This window comes from Microtus oregoni, unplaced genomic scaffold (genome assembly GCF_018167655.1).
Source record: "Microtus oregoni isolate MIOR12 unplaced genomic scaffold, Mior012 000017F_ref0000208, whole genome shotgun sequence".
NCBI classification, from domain to species: Eukaryota; Metazoa; Chordata; class Mammalia; order Rodentia; family Cricetidae; genus Microtus; species Microtus oregoni.
The window spans coordinates 10,542,093-10,559,574 of record NW_024543076.1 but is presented as its reverse complement, the minus strand read 5'-3'; the positions used below and the strand labels follow the sequence as shown (position 1 = coordinate 10,559,574).

The 17,482-nt window shown below is 39.5% G+C and overlaps 1 protein-coding gene across 5 annotated transcripts in view; it reads right to left on the bottom strand.

Moving 5' to 3' along the window:
- The window catches only part of Lingo2 (leucine rich repeat and Ig domain containing 2), a 1,050,166-nt gene that overhangs the window by 41,063 nt on the left and 991,621 nt on the right, over positions 1-17,482 (bottom strand). Inside the window, exon 7 of one of the 5 annotated variants that reach the window (XM_041667314.1) lies at positions 1,184-1,243. The exons of the other annotated variants lie outside the window; for them this stretch is intronic. The gene's annotated coding sequence lies outside the window, so the exon portion shown is untranslated. The remainder of the gene's footprint in view (positions 1-1,183; positions 1,244-17,482) is intronic. 5 annotated transcript variants of the gene reach the window in all.

The window sequence follows — 17,482 nt, the reverse complement described above, 5'->3', positions numbered from 1 at the left end:
GACAGGACAGTGTTGTGCAAATATATAGGCGCACAGGAACACACAAACCAAGTACTGTGCTTCCTGCACGCTAGGACTTGTCCTAAGAACTTTATGTGCCTTAACTCATGTCTTCCTCCCCTTTTGCAAATGAGATGGTAATATACATAAAAGTTAAGAGTCTTGCTTCATTTAGTTTACATGGCTAAGAAACAATAAAGGGGTTATGTTAATGCTCAAGAATTTGAATGAATCACCCTAAAATTTATAAGGAAGCAAAACGTTCCCAAGATAACAAAAACTATCCTGAACAATAACAGACACAGTATAGATACCAACATACCTGATTTATACTTCAGAGCTGTGCTAACAAGCAGCATGGTGGGTGGAACAAAACAGACACACAGATCAAAGGAAGAGAAGACCCAGATAGTATATAAACCCTTGCAGCTATAGCAACATGGATTTTGACGTAGATGGCCAACCACACATCAGAGAAAAGATAGTCTCTTCAACAAATGCTGCTCGATATCCACATGAGGCAGAAGGAAACTAGATCGCTATATCTTATCCTGTGCAAATATCAACTTCAAGTGGTTCATGACCTTGGTGTAAGACACAAAATTCTGCAACTGAAGGAAGAAGAAACTAAAACACTTTATGATATAGGCATAGGCAAGGCCTTGCTGAATACTGCATTGGTAGCTTAGGAAATAATGGTAACAATCAACACATGGGCCCCCATGAAATTAACAATCTTTTATACAATGAGGAAATATGGAATAAGGTGGAAAGACTGAGTAAAGAGAGTCTATGGAATGCAGAAAACCTGTGGAAAAGCTATCTGACAGAGGATTAATATCTAAAATATGCAAGCGAATAGAAAAAAAGTCAGAAATCAAATAACCCATTCAATAAAAGGGCTAATGAAATGTGAATGACCAAAAATTAATGTCTACCTTCATTAATCATCAGAGAAGTGCAAATAAAAGCTACATGTATATTTTATCTAAGCCCAATCATAATGAAAGTCTTTAATGAAACAAAAAAATGCTGATAGGGATATGAGTAAAATGGAACCACTATACACTGCTCCCAGGAATGAAACTATTCCAGCCCCCTCTAGCAATCAATACAGCCATTTCTCACAAAACCAAAGCTAGCTCCATAGTATGTTTCAATTATATCACTCCTGGGAATTTACCTGAAAGAGATTGATCCATCAAGTCACAGGTACAGTTGAACATCAATGTTTATCATGGCACTAGAATGGATAAGGAAAATGTGGGCATACTTATATGTTATAATATACATTATATATAATATGTCCATAATATATACTATAATGTAAACCCATGCAGAAGGATGAAGTTATTTCATTTCTAGGAAGATGGATGCAACTGGAGATAATCATGTTGAGTCAATTTAGCTAGTCTCAGAAAAATACATATGCTTTCTTTCATGTGTAGAACATAAAATTATTTATATCTATCCATCTATCTATCTAAAATCATGTATACATTAAATGAAGTTAGAAACAAAATTGTCAGCCTGTCCTGAGAAGCTTTTGTAAAGCATAGGACATGGTCAGCAAGACAAAATGGCAGCCAGCAGAATGAGAAAAGATCTTCACCAACCCCACATCAGTCAGAGGGCTGATCTCCAAAATATACAAACAACTCAAGAAACTTGACATCAAAATAATAAACAATTTAATAAAAACTGGGATACAGAACTAAACAGAGGACTCTCAGACTAATCTCAAAGGTCTGAAAGACACTTAAGGACATGTTCAACATCCTTAGCCATCAGAGAAATGCAAATCAAAACAATTCTGAGATTCCATCTTATACCTGTCAGAATAGCTAAGATCAAAACCAGTGATGACAACTTATGCTGGAGATGATGTGGGGTAAAGGAAACACTCCTCCATTGCTGGTGGGAGTGAAGACTGGTACAGCCACTTTGAAACTCAGTATGGTGATTTCTCAGAAAAATTAGGAAGCAATCTATCTCAAGACCCAGCAATACTGCTGTTGGGCATATACAGAAAAACATATTGAGTGAGCTAACCCAGAATCAGAAAGTCAAATATAATATGTTCTCACTCATATGTGGCTTTTATACATAAAGCAAAGAAAAATCAGCCTACAATTCACAATTCCAGAAATCTAGACAACAAAGAGGACCCTAAGAGAGTACCTACATAGAAAGGTAAAAAAGACAAGAACTCCTGAGTAAATTGGGAGCATGGGGGTTATGGTAGAGAGTAAAAGGGGAACAGTGAGGAAGGGAGGGGAGTGGAGAAAAATGTATAGTGCAATAAAAACAAAAATGGGAAAATAAAATACAACCCCCACAAAAAAACCCCAAACCAAAATTGCCTGGGGGGAAAGGGAAGGAAGGAGTGAGAAAGGAAAGTGTTACGAGTATTAATAAGAATATTCTCAACATACAATATAGCACAAACAACATAAAACCCTATGAAAATATCCTTATGAAATTGGCCTTATTTTGTACAATGTACATAATAAATAAATGCAATTAAAATAAAAAAGATAAAATTTAAAGTCAATGGGGTAGATAATAAGACTAGTGTTATAAACTCTAAGTACACAGAGTAGACGATGTATTAATCATTTGAAGTAGATGGAACCTAACATAGAAATGGCATCATGAGGAAGCAAAATAGCAAGTAGGACAGACCACAGAGCCTAAGCTGTGGATTCAGAAAGCTGAGGCACAAGTTATCCATCTGTAAAATGTCAAGAATGCCTCCTTTCCTCCTTTCTACCAATTTCCCATCAAAAAGGTACAAGAGACAGAAAATCATATAAAGGCATGATTGATGTCTTTTAGGTGTTCTCCAGCTTTGCCCACTGTGGTGTGATGTAACTCTAGCTCTTGCATCTTACTAAGAGGTGCCTTGATTTTTATGTCAATAAAAATGATTAAATGAAGAAATAGAAAGGTAAAATTGTTCTTTATTTTCAATCATACATCTTGGTGCCTAGACCTCACTATTCATTTTATAACTTAGACCTAAGTTGATTTTTATTTACTTCAGGTGAGTCAAAATCTGTCATGATAATAGCTGTTAGGTTTTTTAAAAAATATTATTTATTAGTATTTTTTAAAATTTCCCAGTTTTCTCTGCTTTTCCACTAGAGTTGCTTTGGTAAGCTCTACATCAGAGTCTTGTCCTCCTAAGATGGGGTGTAGTCTTGAACAGGGTTATGTGAAGGAAATTTCAAAGGAGATGAGGAATGTGGTAGAGGGTACAAGGGAGAAGCAAAAGCAGCAGCTTTGGAGAAAGGAAGCTATTCTATGTAAAACAGGGTTGGGAAGAGCTCCAATAGGCTTAGTCTTTAGAATTTTCTGTCTCATAAGATTGCATAATGCTAATTTTATGATCGTTTCACCTGCTTTGAATTATTCTTGGTTGTTTGGTCTACAGTATTGCAAATAACCCACTGCTCTGAAGTTGACCAATGGGGGTCACAGGTTAACGTTGAGCCTTGTAACCGCTAATTTAATTGCATTGTATAGTGGAGGAGCACTGCCTATGGGCTCCTCAGCACCTCTCATATGTGGAACCAAGCAAGTATAAGCAGGTAAGCTTCGCGCTGCAGTGCAACCGTGTAGCCGGAAACTGCTCATTCATTTCCCAGCCACCCAGACCTGAATAGCCACACAGAAACTATATTAATTACAACACTGTTTGGCCTATTAGCTCAGGTTTCTTATTAACTAACTCTTACATCTTAACCCATTTCTATTAATCTGTGTATCGGCACAAGACTGTAGCTTACTGATAAGTGTCTGGCATCTGTCTCCTTCAGCAGCTACATTGCATCTCTCTGACTCCTCTCTCTCTCTCTCTTTCTCTCTCTCTCTCTCTCTCTCTCTCTCTCTCTCTCTCTCTCTCTCTGAGCCTGGCTATATTATGCCCTGCTATAGGCCAAAGCAGTTTCTTTATTACCCAGTGGTAATAAAACATATTCATAGCATAGAGAGGGAAATCCCACATCACAAATGGATATAATCTGTTAGAGGTTTCACTGCTGACATCATCTTGTTAAATACTGACTTCAAACCTTCTTTCAAACTCTAAACTGGAAAAGAAATACACTATCTGTCATTTAATTATCATGCCACCTGGTAGTTGGAACTAGCCATCAACAAACACTGACTTTGTGTCTGGAAGAAATGAGTATTATTATTATTATTATTATTATTATTGCTGAAGTAAGGAAGTGGAATTCTAACTACAGGATACAGAAAAATATGAATTTACTTTCTGTGTTCCTAGCTTAGACATCAAGGCTTGCTATTGCCTGTTAGCATTTTATATTTTAGAAGTAGAATAGAGTAAGAGGGTTGGAATAATTGAGATTAACTTGGTACCAACCCGTGTATCTTCTGTAGTTATTTAAATTCTTATTACCATTTTACAAATGAAGAACTAGTTAAATTACTGACCCAAGGTCATAAGTTGTCATTGTCGTAGGAAGTTTGGTGGAAGACGAATGAGTGGCAGGGCTTAATTCTCAGAGAAATGCTAGAAGCAGCAGCTGGGAATGAGCTGCTTTAAAGGTTTCTGATTACAAAGAATAATTATATTATTTTAGTTTAATGGTTTTGAAGATGCTAAAAAGTTATAGTGGGTCCTAGACTATTTACGGAGCTTATAAAATGTGAGTGTGACTCTTAAGATGGCAGCATCAAAAATAAAAGAAAAGAGGCTAGAGAAATATCTCAACGCTTAAGAGTACTTGCTGGGCAATGATGAGGATCGGAATTTGAATACAATACCCACATAACAAACCAGGACTCCTGTTAACTGCGTAACTCCAGCTCTGAACTATCCGAGGCCCCCTTCTGATCTTGGCACATGAACACACATACAGAGGGACAGAGAGAGAAAGGGAGGAAGGGGGGAAGAGGAAGGGAGAGACAGACAAATAGATAGAGACAAAGAACCATAGAGGAGAGAGATAGGGAGAGATCTTTTAAAAAAAGTAATAGAAAATAATTCAAACTGTTATTCTAAACCTTTCTTTTTCAAAGTCCTGACTTTCCAGTAGTCACAGGACGAAGTAAGGAATCTGGGTAAACTGAATGAGCAATAATAGGAAGACAAAGTTTCCTCTGTACTGAGCAGGGTTATTGAGGTTGTCCACAGCTTTTTCTGAAGGGCTTAGACAACATAATTCTCTCTGGCATGATTCAGTTGTGGCTTTGATCCTTTTACCTCAGAGCAAACATTATATTAGGTGATCTGCCAAAGTTACCCCATAAGCCCTCAAGCTTATGTTCAGATGATACATCAACACAGAGAGTTTGGGGACTCACTCAAACTGTTTACAGGCAACCATAATTAGCATCATTTTCTGAGGCCTCCCATAGGCTGGGTGTGAACCTTCTTAGTTGAGAAAGCTGAAGCAGGTTGCCAATGGAAAGCATCCAGTATCACAGTTCTCTGAGGCCAGGTGTCAATGTGGTCTTCTTTATAGAATGCTGGAGTTTGTTTTCCATTGAAAGGATATAGACAGCGAGAAGAGGAAGACAGCATCAAAGCAACCAAACACAGAAACACAACTAAAATATTGTTATTCAAACGTGGGGACCAAATAGCGTCATGTTCAGTAACAAACACTGCTACTCGTTCCATAGGAGCCTAGGACAGCAGAGGATTTTAGGGGACAATGAAGAAAGCATACTATTTCATTCACGCCAAAGGAAGTCCGAGTATGCATTTACCTCATATTCTAAAGGCTGCCCTGCCATATTGAAATACACATTTTCTCTGCCACACTATCCAGCTGAACTCTCTTCTCTTTAGAAACTTTCTCTTTCTCACTTTCTTCCCTCTGCTCCTCCATTTCCAGGAGGTTCTAGTTGTCACCAAAATCACACACTCATTTTCACTTCTGTCTCTGCTAAACCCACACACTGGCTCTGGAAACTCTCGCCCTGGGTATTCAGATTGATTTCTCTTACTTTCCTGTTTCTGTCAAGCTACTGGCAAACGTGTTAATGATAACACAGTAGGCTGTAGCTCCAGTTACTCACTGGCAGCTTGATGAATCGCATCTGAAAATACTCTTTAGTCTTTTCATCCACCTGTGACTAAGGGTTACTTTCTCTTTCTTGAGCCTCTTAAATTCTTTTACTTTCTAATGTTTGAGTACTTATCCTAGAGGAGCAAATAGATTGATTATAAGCATTGGTATTTCAGAAAAACAGTAGCTATATAAATTGTGGTATGTGGACTCAAGGTACGATTGGTTCATTCACAAAAATATATATTTACATATTATATATTTATGTTATGTTTATATTCTATAAAATTGAAAATTTTATACATTAGATGGCAGATTTCTGGTTTTGTGTTTTTCCTATATCTTTTTGTTATAGTAACATGAAAATTTGGTGAAAGAACTAAATAAATGGAGTCTCATATGGATTTTCACTTTCTAAGGTGGACCTTGGCGAACTTAGAAGAGACACAAAAGCAAAGGATTGGTTTTTCTATGAGCAGACACTTGAGATTCACCTGCGGATGAACCTCAACATCACTGCAATGATCATATAGGAGAATGATATTAGCTGGAATGTGTTGTCACAAGTCAGGAAGTCAACTTAAAAGTCAATAATTTTCTGGGAAAACAGAACAGTGTCTTGATGGCGATTAAGGTGAAAGGCCCATTGGCTGATACACAACCCTCTAGATTAGGTATGGTTGGAGTTAGTTGGATTGCTGTTGGACTCGGGGCCTTTCCCATGTAGTATATTTACTGACTGTTCTCACTTTTCCCCAGTCCATTTCACAGGTAGCTTAGGTTACGAAATTGGTTCTTTTACTAGGAAGAGAAATTTTGAGGTCCAATTATGGGCATTTATGGTATTATCATTGCTTTGTCATAAACAGTAATGAACTTAATATCAACCCTTTTATATCATTAAAAGTCCATCAAGCGCCTCTTCAACAACAAATCCTCAACAGATGTTCATCCCCCGTCCCCATTTTCCAAATGAATAGCTCTCTGACTATAGGCTAACAATTTACTCCTTGTTAGAGCTAAATATTTATATGTGCGCCACTGTTTTATTCAATGATAAAATTCCTTGGTGGAATGATCTTGTTTTGTCTTTTACCTCTCATTAGCTTATGTACTGGCCAAAACCTCTCTCTCTCTCTCTCTCTCTCTCTCTCTCACACACACACACACACACACACACACACACACACACACACACACACTTTCTCTCTCTCTCTCTCTCTCTCTCTCTCTCACACACACATACACATGGAGAGAAATGGGGGCAGAGACAGATAGAAAGAGAGACACACAAAGAAAACAAGTCCTCGCTGTAGTTTCTAGCTTTGGCTGACAGACGTTTCAAAGATCCTCTTGTCTATCAAACTGTAGTCTTTCAAAGGAATTCCCATTTCCATGTACACATTCAGTGAGATTTCTGGAAAAACCATCAGTTACTTCTAATATATAATGGTGTTTCCAAGTTGTATACCAAATTCAATCAAAGACCAGGACAGAATTCTGCCATATCTGTAACTTGATAACACACACAGGTTACCAAAGATCAAGGCTGATTGTCTACCTTTGCACCCCCTTGGCAGATGTATACACGTTAGCTTTGTATATCCTGGATAATTGAGGGTCAAGCTGTTCTTTGTAAAATTCAGCAAAACTCCAACTGAAATATGATGGCATTCATTTAGAGAATCCATGTTATTAAGCATTTTGAGGTGGTGTGTGTGTGTGTGTGTGTGTGTGTGTGTGTGTTCCAGAGAGAGCAAAAGAGAGATACAGAGAGAGACAGAGAGAGGAGGGGGAGAGAAAGTGTTTAGAAAATCTGAATCTATATGAAAGAGAGAAATAGAAATACAGGGAGAGGGAGAGAAAAAGGGAGAAGGAGAAAGAAAAGGAGGGAGGTTAGAAAATCTGAGTCCACATAAACTGGAATCCTGACCTTAGACTGAGAAACCTTAGAACCATGCTTGGCCTCAGAATTCTGTCTCTGATATTAAGTTGTTTTACTAAGCACTAAGGATATTTTTTTTTCTTCTGGCTCTAATTTTATATTTAATGACTACTAAGAGAAAGTTTTATTTTGTACACACTGTATACTAGGCCATCTGCTTTAATGATTTTACACCATATCAATGGAAATTAATCCAATGATGCCATCTTGGGTTTAGTCACAATAGACAGAGATGTATTTGTGGAAAACTGTCTTTTTGCTTTGGTGGAATACTACCAAGAAGTCAGTGGTTTGTTCTTTCTTCTGGGTCTAATGGCTGTAAAAAAGCCTGATGCTGTTTCTGATGCTGTCTGAATGCTCTCATTTTGGAGCACCAGCCACGCTCAAAGTGCCTCCAGTGGAGCAGCTGGCATCTTTCTCCAAGTGCATCCTCCTAGGTGCATGTCCTAAAAGGAAATGGAGGCCTGCTTTTCCGAGATAAACATTACTAGGATACCACTATTTTGAAAATTATGGTGTACTAGTTTCTGCCATAATCTTACTTGATATCACTGTGGCAGCCTGTCTCCAAGGTGACGTTCATCAATTTCTCTAAGCTTGCCCATACACACAGGGCACCCTGCACTTGAAAGGCCGCTAATGCTCATTTTCTCCTCTTCCTGCAGGTTGGTCTGTGGCTACTTTGGCCCATCGAATACTGAGGAAGTGGTGTCACAACTTCGGGCTATATTATCTGAAACCTCCCAGCTTCGCTTGGGTCTGCTGGAATGCTCTCTTTTGGGGAGTGAAGCGGCTGCTTGCCACTTGGTCCAACTTTTCTGAGGCTATCTATGTGTTATAAGGAAGCCCAAGACAGTCATGCTGAAAAGCTTCACAGAGACACAGTTGACTGATCCTCGGCTGACCTATCTTTCACCTCCCAGACACCAGTGATGAAATCCTTAATGCTCCAGTCTGAGCCGCACTCTGCCAGAAAGTCTATGAACACTCGGGGTGAGAAGAGCCATCTATGCTCAGCCTATAATTGACAGTGTGAGAGATAAGAATAAAACCGTTACTTTAGTTCTCTTAATTTGGGGGTGATTTTTGTGTCACGTTGTATAATTTTAAAAATATGCTAAGCTTAGAATATCTTAGCAGATAGAACTTTTCCTTATATAGCTCCCATATTCAGGGTTAGAGCTGAGAATAGAAACTAATGCCCTACCTAAAGTTTACTCTATATTGTCTAAAAGTTTGGTAGAGCAGGCAGACAATTCCAGTAATCCTTGGAATGCAGAACTGTGAGGCAAATCAGATACTAATTCAAATGTGTTAGAAGAAGAAATTCACTTCTGGTCCCGGACTTAAAAGTTCAGATTGTCTTTAATTGAGAATTTAAATGTATATGTACAGTCACAAAGAAGCCATGACAGAGAAACCTGGGGTTTAGTAGTAATGCCTGATCAGAAAGCATGAATTGCATACCCAATAGTGGAGGGAGGCCTTGGTGACAGACTCAGAAGAAAAATAGTGATCGGTCTTGTGTGCAGTTGCAGCTTGCCAGATGTTGGACAAGCTGCTTGCACACGGGTATCCACAAGTTTCTGCAACTTTTGCAGAATACCCAACAGTAAGGACTTCGTATACATGCAGGTGGCACACGTAAACATTGCAGCAAGGAACATACTTGTGTTAGACTGCAGTGTGGATTTTGTGTATATGCAGGAGGTACATGCAGGTATCGCAGGAAGGACCATAAGTATGCTAGGCAGCAGCTAGAGGATAGTCGCTGGGCTTTTCACTCTGGTTGTAATTTACTGTTGCTCACATATTTCTTCTGATGTCTACTTGGCAGCAACTGCCATTCAGAGATACGGCCTTTCAGAGAGCACTGCCGTAACTCCTGGAAAAGTTAGAGAAGTTGGTGAAGATGATAATAGGTATTTGTAAATCCAACAAAAGCTTGTCCAAAGGGATGTTACAGATCCTGAGAAAGAGGTGAATGTTGAGGTCTCCCTCTTGTTACTTCACGGAGCTGTAATAGAATTGCTCCATAAATTGTTCAGGAGTAGAATGGATTTTAAATAACAAAATTCTCTTTGCACTCAGAATTAGATCTTTTGTACATGATGTCAAATAATTGCTACAATGCTTGAAATGAGTTTCTCTGGTGATTAGATTGTTTTTGAAAATTTCTCTCTTGAGTGTGCAATAGTGGTATGATATTGACTTTAGAAACTTCACAGGACAAGCTCAGTGAGGAGACTAGACATGAGTGAATGAGGACCCACATAGCACACACTCCCTTGAGAAGCAAAGTAGAGGGTGTTATAGTAGACCCTGAGAGGGAGCAGCAACCCTTAGAACACAGAGTGGCAGCAGACCAGAATCAGCTTGCCTGCAGGTATTTATAAATTGTAGCATGTTCACACTGAAACCATGTTGTAAAGGATGCTGGCTTTCCCAGGAAGGCTTCAGAAGACTGACTTGGTATTTCACAGAGGCACACAGTGGTATCAGTAGTCCTAGTGGCAGGAGCAACAGGAGGAAGGAAAAGGAAGATCAGCGTTGCCTTCGTTCTGGTTACTTCACTGGATAGCCTGAATCAGAACCAGGGGAGCTTGATTCAATTTTTAGGTTTTTTTTGGGGGGGAGGGGAGAATTTTGTGTATGAGCTTTGTGATGTACATCATTTCTGCCCTTCTGTCTCCAAATACTTCCATATCCTGCTCTCAAACTCATGATCTCTTTTTAGATAAGATACTGTGACAACTCCTTCGGACAGAGGACTTTCACACAGCACTGTGGTTATCTAGTGACTATCTCTATTGACTAAAATACTTCTGTGGTTTGAATAGCCTATTCAATCAGACAAGCATTTATGATTCCTCCCTCAGATGCTGAGCCTGTGCTAAGTGCTGCAGAGCACTTTTTTTTTTCTTTTTGGCTTCTTTGGATTTGTTAGTCTTGTAAAAATGTTAAGTGTTGGTGGGCACTCTGATAGAGTTATTAGTGTTTTTATTCATCAGGAATTTGCACAGCAAACAACTGTCATCTATTATTCCCTTCCCCGTGCCCTCTAAAAACGATACCGACTCTGCTTTGGGACTGCTGTACTGAGACGAAATTAATCTAAAACATTTCCCTACTCGTCTAGTCTCCTTTGCCTGCTATGGCAGCTTAATTCTTAGTTGTACAATGACTAAAGATGATATGCCTGTTAAGACAATTCTGAATGACTTTAAAGAAGTGACTTAGATTAACTGATCATTACACAGCGATTGCACTTTTCTTGTTTCGAGCCTGATCTGTTAGGGATCCATAATCACCATCAACATACTTTTACATATTTTAACAAGAAGTTTTAATATCTATTGCAGAGGTTTGCAAACCTCAAAAAAAAAGGCCTTCATAGAATTCTTTCTTCAAACGAAATCTTACTCAGGAATATCTAAAATAGATCAAAGTGAGAGGCACTGATTGAAGCTGGCTGCTCAATTCCCGGAGCCCTCCTCCCCGACCACACCAAAGAACACCCCCAAGGTACTTCCACCCCTCCAGGAACTACAGGCCAGTCCTGAACTGCTACAGATCTAATAGAATCAGAGACATGCAGAATTCCTGAGTAAAGGGTGTCACGCAGACGATCATGAATTGTAGAAGAGCAGAGGAGGTTACTCTGGGATACCCACTGGTTCGTCTTTCTCTTCCCAGGTAAAAATACTGAGGCCGGGAAAGATTACAAAGTACCCTGTGCAGTGGGGAGCATATGAGTTAAATGTCACAATTGCTTTAGCTAAATCTAAGGCTTTTCCACATCAGTGCAAGCCTATTGGATATAGACACATTAGGAAAGGATCAGTGGAAAATGAATTTTTAAAACTTTAATTTATGTGTGTTAGTATTTTGCTTGCATTTGTAGACATACGTGTATAGACATGCCCTGTGGCATGCCTTGTGCTCATAGGGGTCATGAAAGGGCAAAGGATTCCTTGGAACTGACTTTATAGGTGGTGGTGAGCTGATGTGTGGGTGCTGGGAATTGAACCTGTGCCTTTCTGCAAGAATAAAAAGCACTATCTCCTTCTGAGCCACCTCTTCAGCCTCCTCAAAGAATTATTTCAAGCAGCGAAAGAATCCAGCAGAGAAGAGAAGGCTGAAGTGGTTAGCAAAGACATGACAACATGACATCCCTCCCAAGTTCAAAAGAGGTGGAAATGAAACCATTGTTAAGAGGATTAAGACTGAGCTTAAAAACAGAACGTTCAAGAAGCCTTTGCCACATCTGCAAAGTTTTCAGAAGACCTACCTGTATGGGGTAGCAAGATGCTACTAAAATCTTGGGAATTGATAAGTATTATGTTGTTCAGACTTTGGAAGAGAAGTTGGTGCGACCTGAAAACAGGGTTAGAAACTCAACTTTAGCCTACAATTTGACAGCCAGGTTCAGAAAAGATGCCCTACAGCAGGAGGTTCATACAGCTTAGAATGTGGAACTCAAGTATTCTGCAGTCAACAGCTGAGTGAGGTAGCCCAGTTAATCAAATTGTGTATTTACTTTTTTTAAAAAAGTTTATTTTTTACTTTATTTTATTTTATATGCCAGCCACAGCTTCTCCTCTTTCTTCTCCTCAAGTTCCTTTCCCCCACCTCCCTTCTACTCCTGTCCCTCCATCCACTCCTCCCCATCTCCGTTCAGATGGGGTAAGGTCTCCCTTGGGAATCAGCAAAGCATGGCTTATCAAGTTGCAGCAGGACTGAGCTCCTCCCCACTGCATCAAGGCTGAGCAAGGCATTCCCACCATAGGGAGTAGGTTCCAAAACTCCAGCTCACAGAGTGAACCCTGCCGACATGAACCCAGGAGCCTAGAGAAATGACTCCGGGTAGTTTTTCATCCACTGCTGCCTTTGGCCAGCTTACACTCAGCAATGAGGAGCAGATATCAGTTTTCTCCTCTCTCTCATAATCTTCCTTACTTTTAGGTCTTCAGTTTGATTTTTGTGTGTGCGTAACAAGAATTAGACATTGAGCAGATGGTCAGTTTTTCCTTTTTTAAAAAAAAACATATTTTTATTGAGCTATATATTTTTCTTTGCTCCCCTACCATTCCCTCCCCTCCCCTTCTATCCTCACCCATAATCCCCAGGCTTCCAATTTACTAAGGAGATTTAGTCTTTTTCTACTTCCCATGTAGATTAGATCCATGTACGTCTCTCTTAGGGTCCTCTTTGTTGTCTAGGTTCTCTGGGATTGTAAAGTAAATGGCTGAAAGGCACTTCAGGAAATGTTCAACATCCTTAGTCATCAGAGAAATACAAGTCAAAACAATTCTGAGATTCCATCTTACACCTGTAAGAATAGCCAAGATCAAAACACTGATGACAACTTATGCTGGAGAGGACGTGGGGGTAAAGGGACCACTCCTGCATTGCTGATGGAAGTGCAAACTGGTACAGCTGCTTTGGATATCAGGATGGTGATTTCTCAGAAAATTAGGAAACAACCTACCTCAAGACCCATCAATACCACTTTTGGATATATACCGAAAGGATGCTCAATCATACCACAAGGACATGTGTTCAACTATGTTCACAGCAGCATTATTTGTCATATCCAGAACCTGGAAACAACCTAAATGCCCCTCCACTGAAGAATGGATAGGGAAAATGTGGTATATTTATACAATGGAGTACTACACAGCAGAAAAATAATATTATCTCGAAATTTGCAGACAAATGGATGGATCTAGAAAACATCAGATTGAGTGAGGGAATCCAGACCCAGAAAGACAAATATAATATACGCTCACTCATGAGCGACTTTTAGACATAAAATAAAGAAAAACCAGTTTTTTCTTAATGTTCGACAGAAGTTGGATTCAACTCCCATGTAAGACAGAGGCAAATGCATTCCTGTGACATTCATCCATTATCAGAGAATGATGATGCTCAAATTGTACCAATTTACTTGCTTTTCTACTGTTATGGTTATGGGGAAGGAACTTTTAGAATCTTAGAAAAAATTGGGGAAATGAGTCAGACCCCTCTTTGTTCTGGAAAAGATTCCACCTGTACATGTTCTCACTGTGGCCACTTTTTCACATTTCTAAAGCAGCTGAACTCCTGATGTCACACAATGCTGTGTACTAATTTGATCCTATTGCATGTTGTAAGAATCTGCATATGTGCAACCCAGCTTCTTGACCCACAGGGCACTCTGAGGACAAAGGCAATGTTCACAGAGACACAAGCATGTAAAAAGGAGCTATATTTTTCCTTTGAAAATTAAATTCCCTTTTGGATATTTGTACCAGTGCAGAACAGATGCAAATATGGCTTTTTTGGGAGGATTTCTTTTAAATTAATCATTTGAACAAGAGGTGAATTGGAGCCACTGAGTGGATTATTTAACCCCATGGCAACATATTTTCTGTTTTCAAACAATGAAATAAGTGAGCTAACTTTCAGAATAAGAAGTACAGCTTATATAATATTCCTCTTGAGACCATGGAATCGTTACTGCCTTGCTGTCTAACTTTTTGATTCTCAATCTTGTATTGCAGGTATTTTCCTAGTCCTTTCTAGTAGGGATTAATTACTTACCATTGTGGGAAGTTCCCACATGCAAAGGAGCATACATGATTTATTTGCGCTTTTTTATACTTTAATTAAACACTAGAGAATAAATTTTATTGAATTACTTAAGTTTAACACTTTTTCTTTGACAGGGTCATACTATGAAGCTCTGGCTGGTCTAGAACTTACTGTTTAGACCAGGCTGACATTGAACTCACAGATATCTGCCTGCCCCGCCCCGCATGTGCTAGTCTTAAAAGCGTGAGCCATCATGCCTGGCATAAATTTAATACATTATACAAACAGACAGTAGATATTAGTTACAAAGGGTGGAGTTTTTAATCTGATAAATTTTCCCTCACAGCATGTCACAGTATTAGAGTAAAAGTATGCGCTCACTAAAACATCCTTGAAATGCTCTCAGCTTTAAAACATGCAGTCTTTCTGACCACCCTAAAACCGGTCTGAATCATTTAGGGCGCTAACCATTGACTGTGCTGGGTGAATCTGTACACCAAGAATTTCAAAGCTACTGCAGTTTTGTTTTGCGTTTTAAGCTCAGCTGCTTTGAATGATAGCTATTTCAGGTGTTGCTTAAATTGTTTAACTTACCTAACGTCTGATTCAGGAGGATTCGGAACACATGGACTTTTGTATTCTGTGGCTGTGTTTGCACTTACTTAGAGTTCATATGTTTGTACAGTGTGAAGAGCATCCATTCTACAATGCTTACGTTGGAAAAGAACTCTGCCTTAGGTCAGGTGGCCCTGCTGTACTGTCTTAAAGGAGCCACTCTGTCCCAAGAGTTAGCCCAGACTGCAATCACATGTGTATGTGGCTCATCTTCCCTGGAGTTGGTAGAACCATGAGATGATCCAGGCCTGTTTATAACTGCTTCACCCCTAGAGTTTAGAATACTGTGGACACAAACAAAGGCATTTGAATAATTGAATGAAGGACAAAAGAAAGCAGAATTTGAAGCTGGGTTTGGAAGACAGGAGAGATGATTTATAAGAATTCAAAGGCGATACCAAGTAGGGTGAGATTGGACATGGAGATATTAGTGGAGGTGGAAACTGGGGACCGCAAACAGGTCCTTGGGATCACATAGAATACAACAGATGTCTCTCTGTTTGGGTAGCAGGTCTCTGTGCAGCAGGAACTTACTGCAGAAATGGATGTGCACTTTTTATGTAACATTAGTTTAAACCCCATCAAGATGCTCAGTGACAATGAACAGTCTACATTGTTAGCTACAGGATGGTGTTTGTAAGACATGTGGGATTGGGTTGCTATCATCATGCAGGAGGAATTTCCATGATGCACCTGATTAGGCAATGCATTATAAAGCGGTACATCATTGTTTCCACCCCAGGAAAGAGGGAAATGCTGACCGGCTTTCCAAACAGCACACACGACTCTCACTGGGTGAATGCTCTGTGTTCCCAGAGGCTGTGATGAGCTGAGGTTGCAGAAACTCAGGGGTCCTAAGTCAGAAGGTCCTGTTGGGCATTGTCCACGCTGCCATGCTGTTTTGCAAGTGTAAAGCAAGCGTAGCTGCTCCAGCCTCAGCTGATTGGCTTACCATGTTTGTGATCCTAGTCACCTGACTGAAATGACTTATCTGTGTTTTTCAGCTCCTCTGAGATAATTAGAGAATAAATGAGACAGGGTTTAAACATTTCCTTAGGTCTCCTGTTTCCTCTTCTCTTTACAATTCTGTCTCTCTCCCCTTCTTTCCCACTATTTATTTTCAAATCTGTACCTATCCTGAAGATGTGGTGCCCGGTGTCCAAGACTGACTGATATATATTTGATCTGCAGCAGCTCCATCTTTTTCCCTTTAGTAATGGTTTTTCTTTCTTCCTTTTTAAAAGAAGGTAGCTATTCCCTAGAGCTTGCTGCTTTACTGCAGGCTTGTTTATTTTGGAAAGTGTATGTTTGGATGCTTTCAGTCTTAGATTCGGTTTAGTTGTAGTGGCTGGGGGGAAGTAAAAATGACAGCAGATTGTACTATTTTAAAAGCACAGTCTTTTGTTTTCCTTATAGCTCTGTAACAGTGAACTTTACAAAAGGCCCCTTCTACGGTAGCCAAGTTGAGACCAAGGGGAAAGGAAGACAAAGAGAGTAAAACAAAAATGCATTGTGAGAAAGCATCTCCAAATGGAGAGATGGCCTTCTCAGTTTGAGATAGTAAACTGGCCCAGTATTCATTCTTTGTCTGACTTGTATTAAACCCATTAATGCATTTGGTGAAGGTGCTTCCTGCCTATCTTGCCAGAGACATAAACCCTGGGGGCATGAGAAGCACAGGAGTAGGGCTGTATGTACTGATAAGCAATTATCACTGGGGTAAAAAGAAAGGCGATAAAGTCCGGAGCTATCTCGGGGCAGAGATGTTAAGATTTATTTTCAGTGTTATCAGACTGCCTTGCTACCCAAGTAGAGCTGCTTCACAGAGAAAGGAATGAGACGCACAGGGGGGATTATAGTTCTCACAAACATTTATCAATCAAAACAAGAAACTCTGAATGCAAAAGTGAAACACAATCACAAAGTCAATTTTAAATTGAGGAAAGGCCACGAAAACATGGACCTTTTGAGGATTAAAAAGAAAAAAATCTTTACCTAAGATTGCGAGAGATCAAAATAGAGAGGGGCTATGAAAGGAAAAAAAAAAAAACATAGCACGGCAAGACTGCTTTTCCAAATGATCTGGGACTGAAATAATGTATATAGCTCAAATTCAACCATTGAGAACAAGATGAATCTTTATAGACTGGAGAAGGACTTGTGTTAGATCCGTTAGAAAGATACAGAAACACACTTAACTCTTGAGATGGAGATTTGTTCAAATAGGAAATCTAAGTTGCCCATGGAATGCAGTTTTCACTGGAACTTCGGGATGATGCTCGTTAGTTTTCAAGCAAAGCAT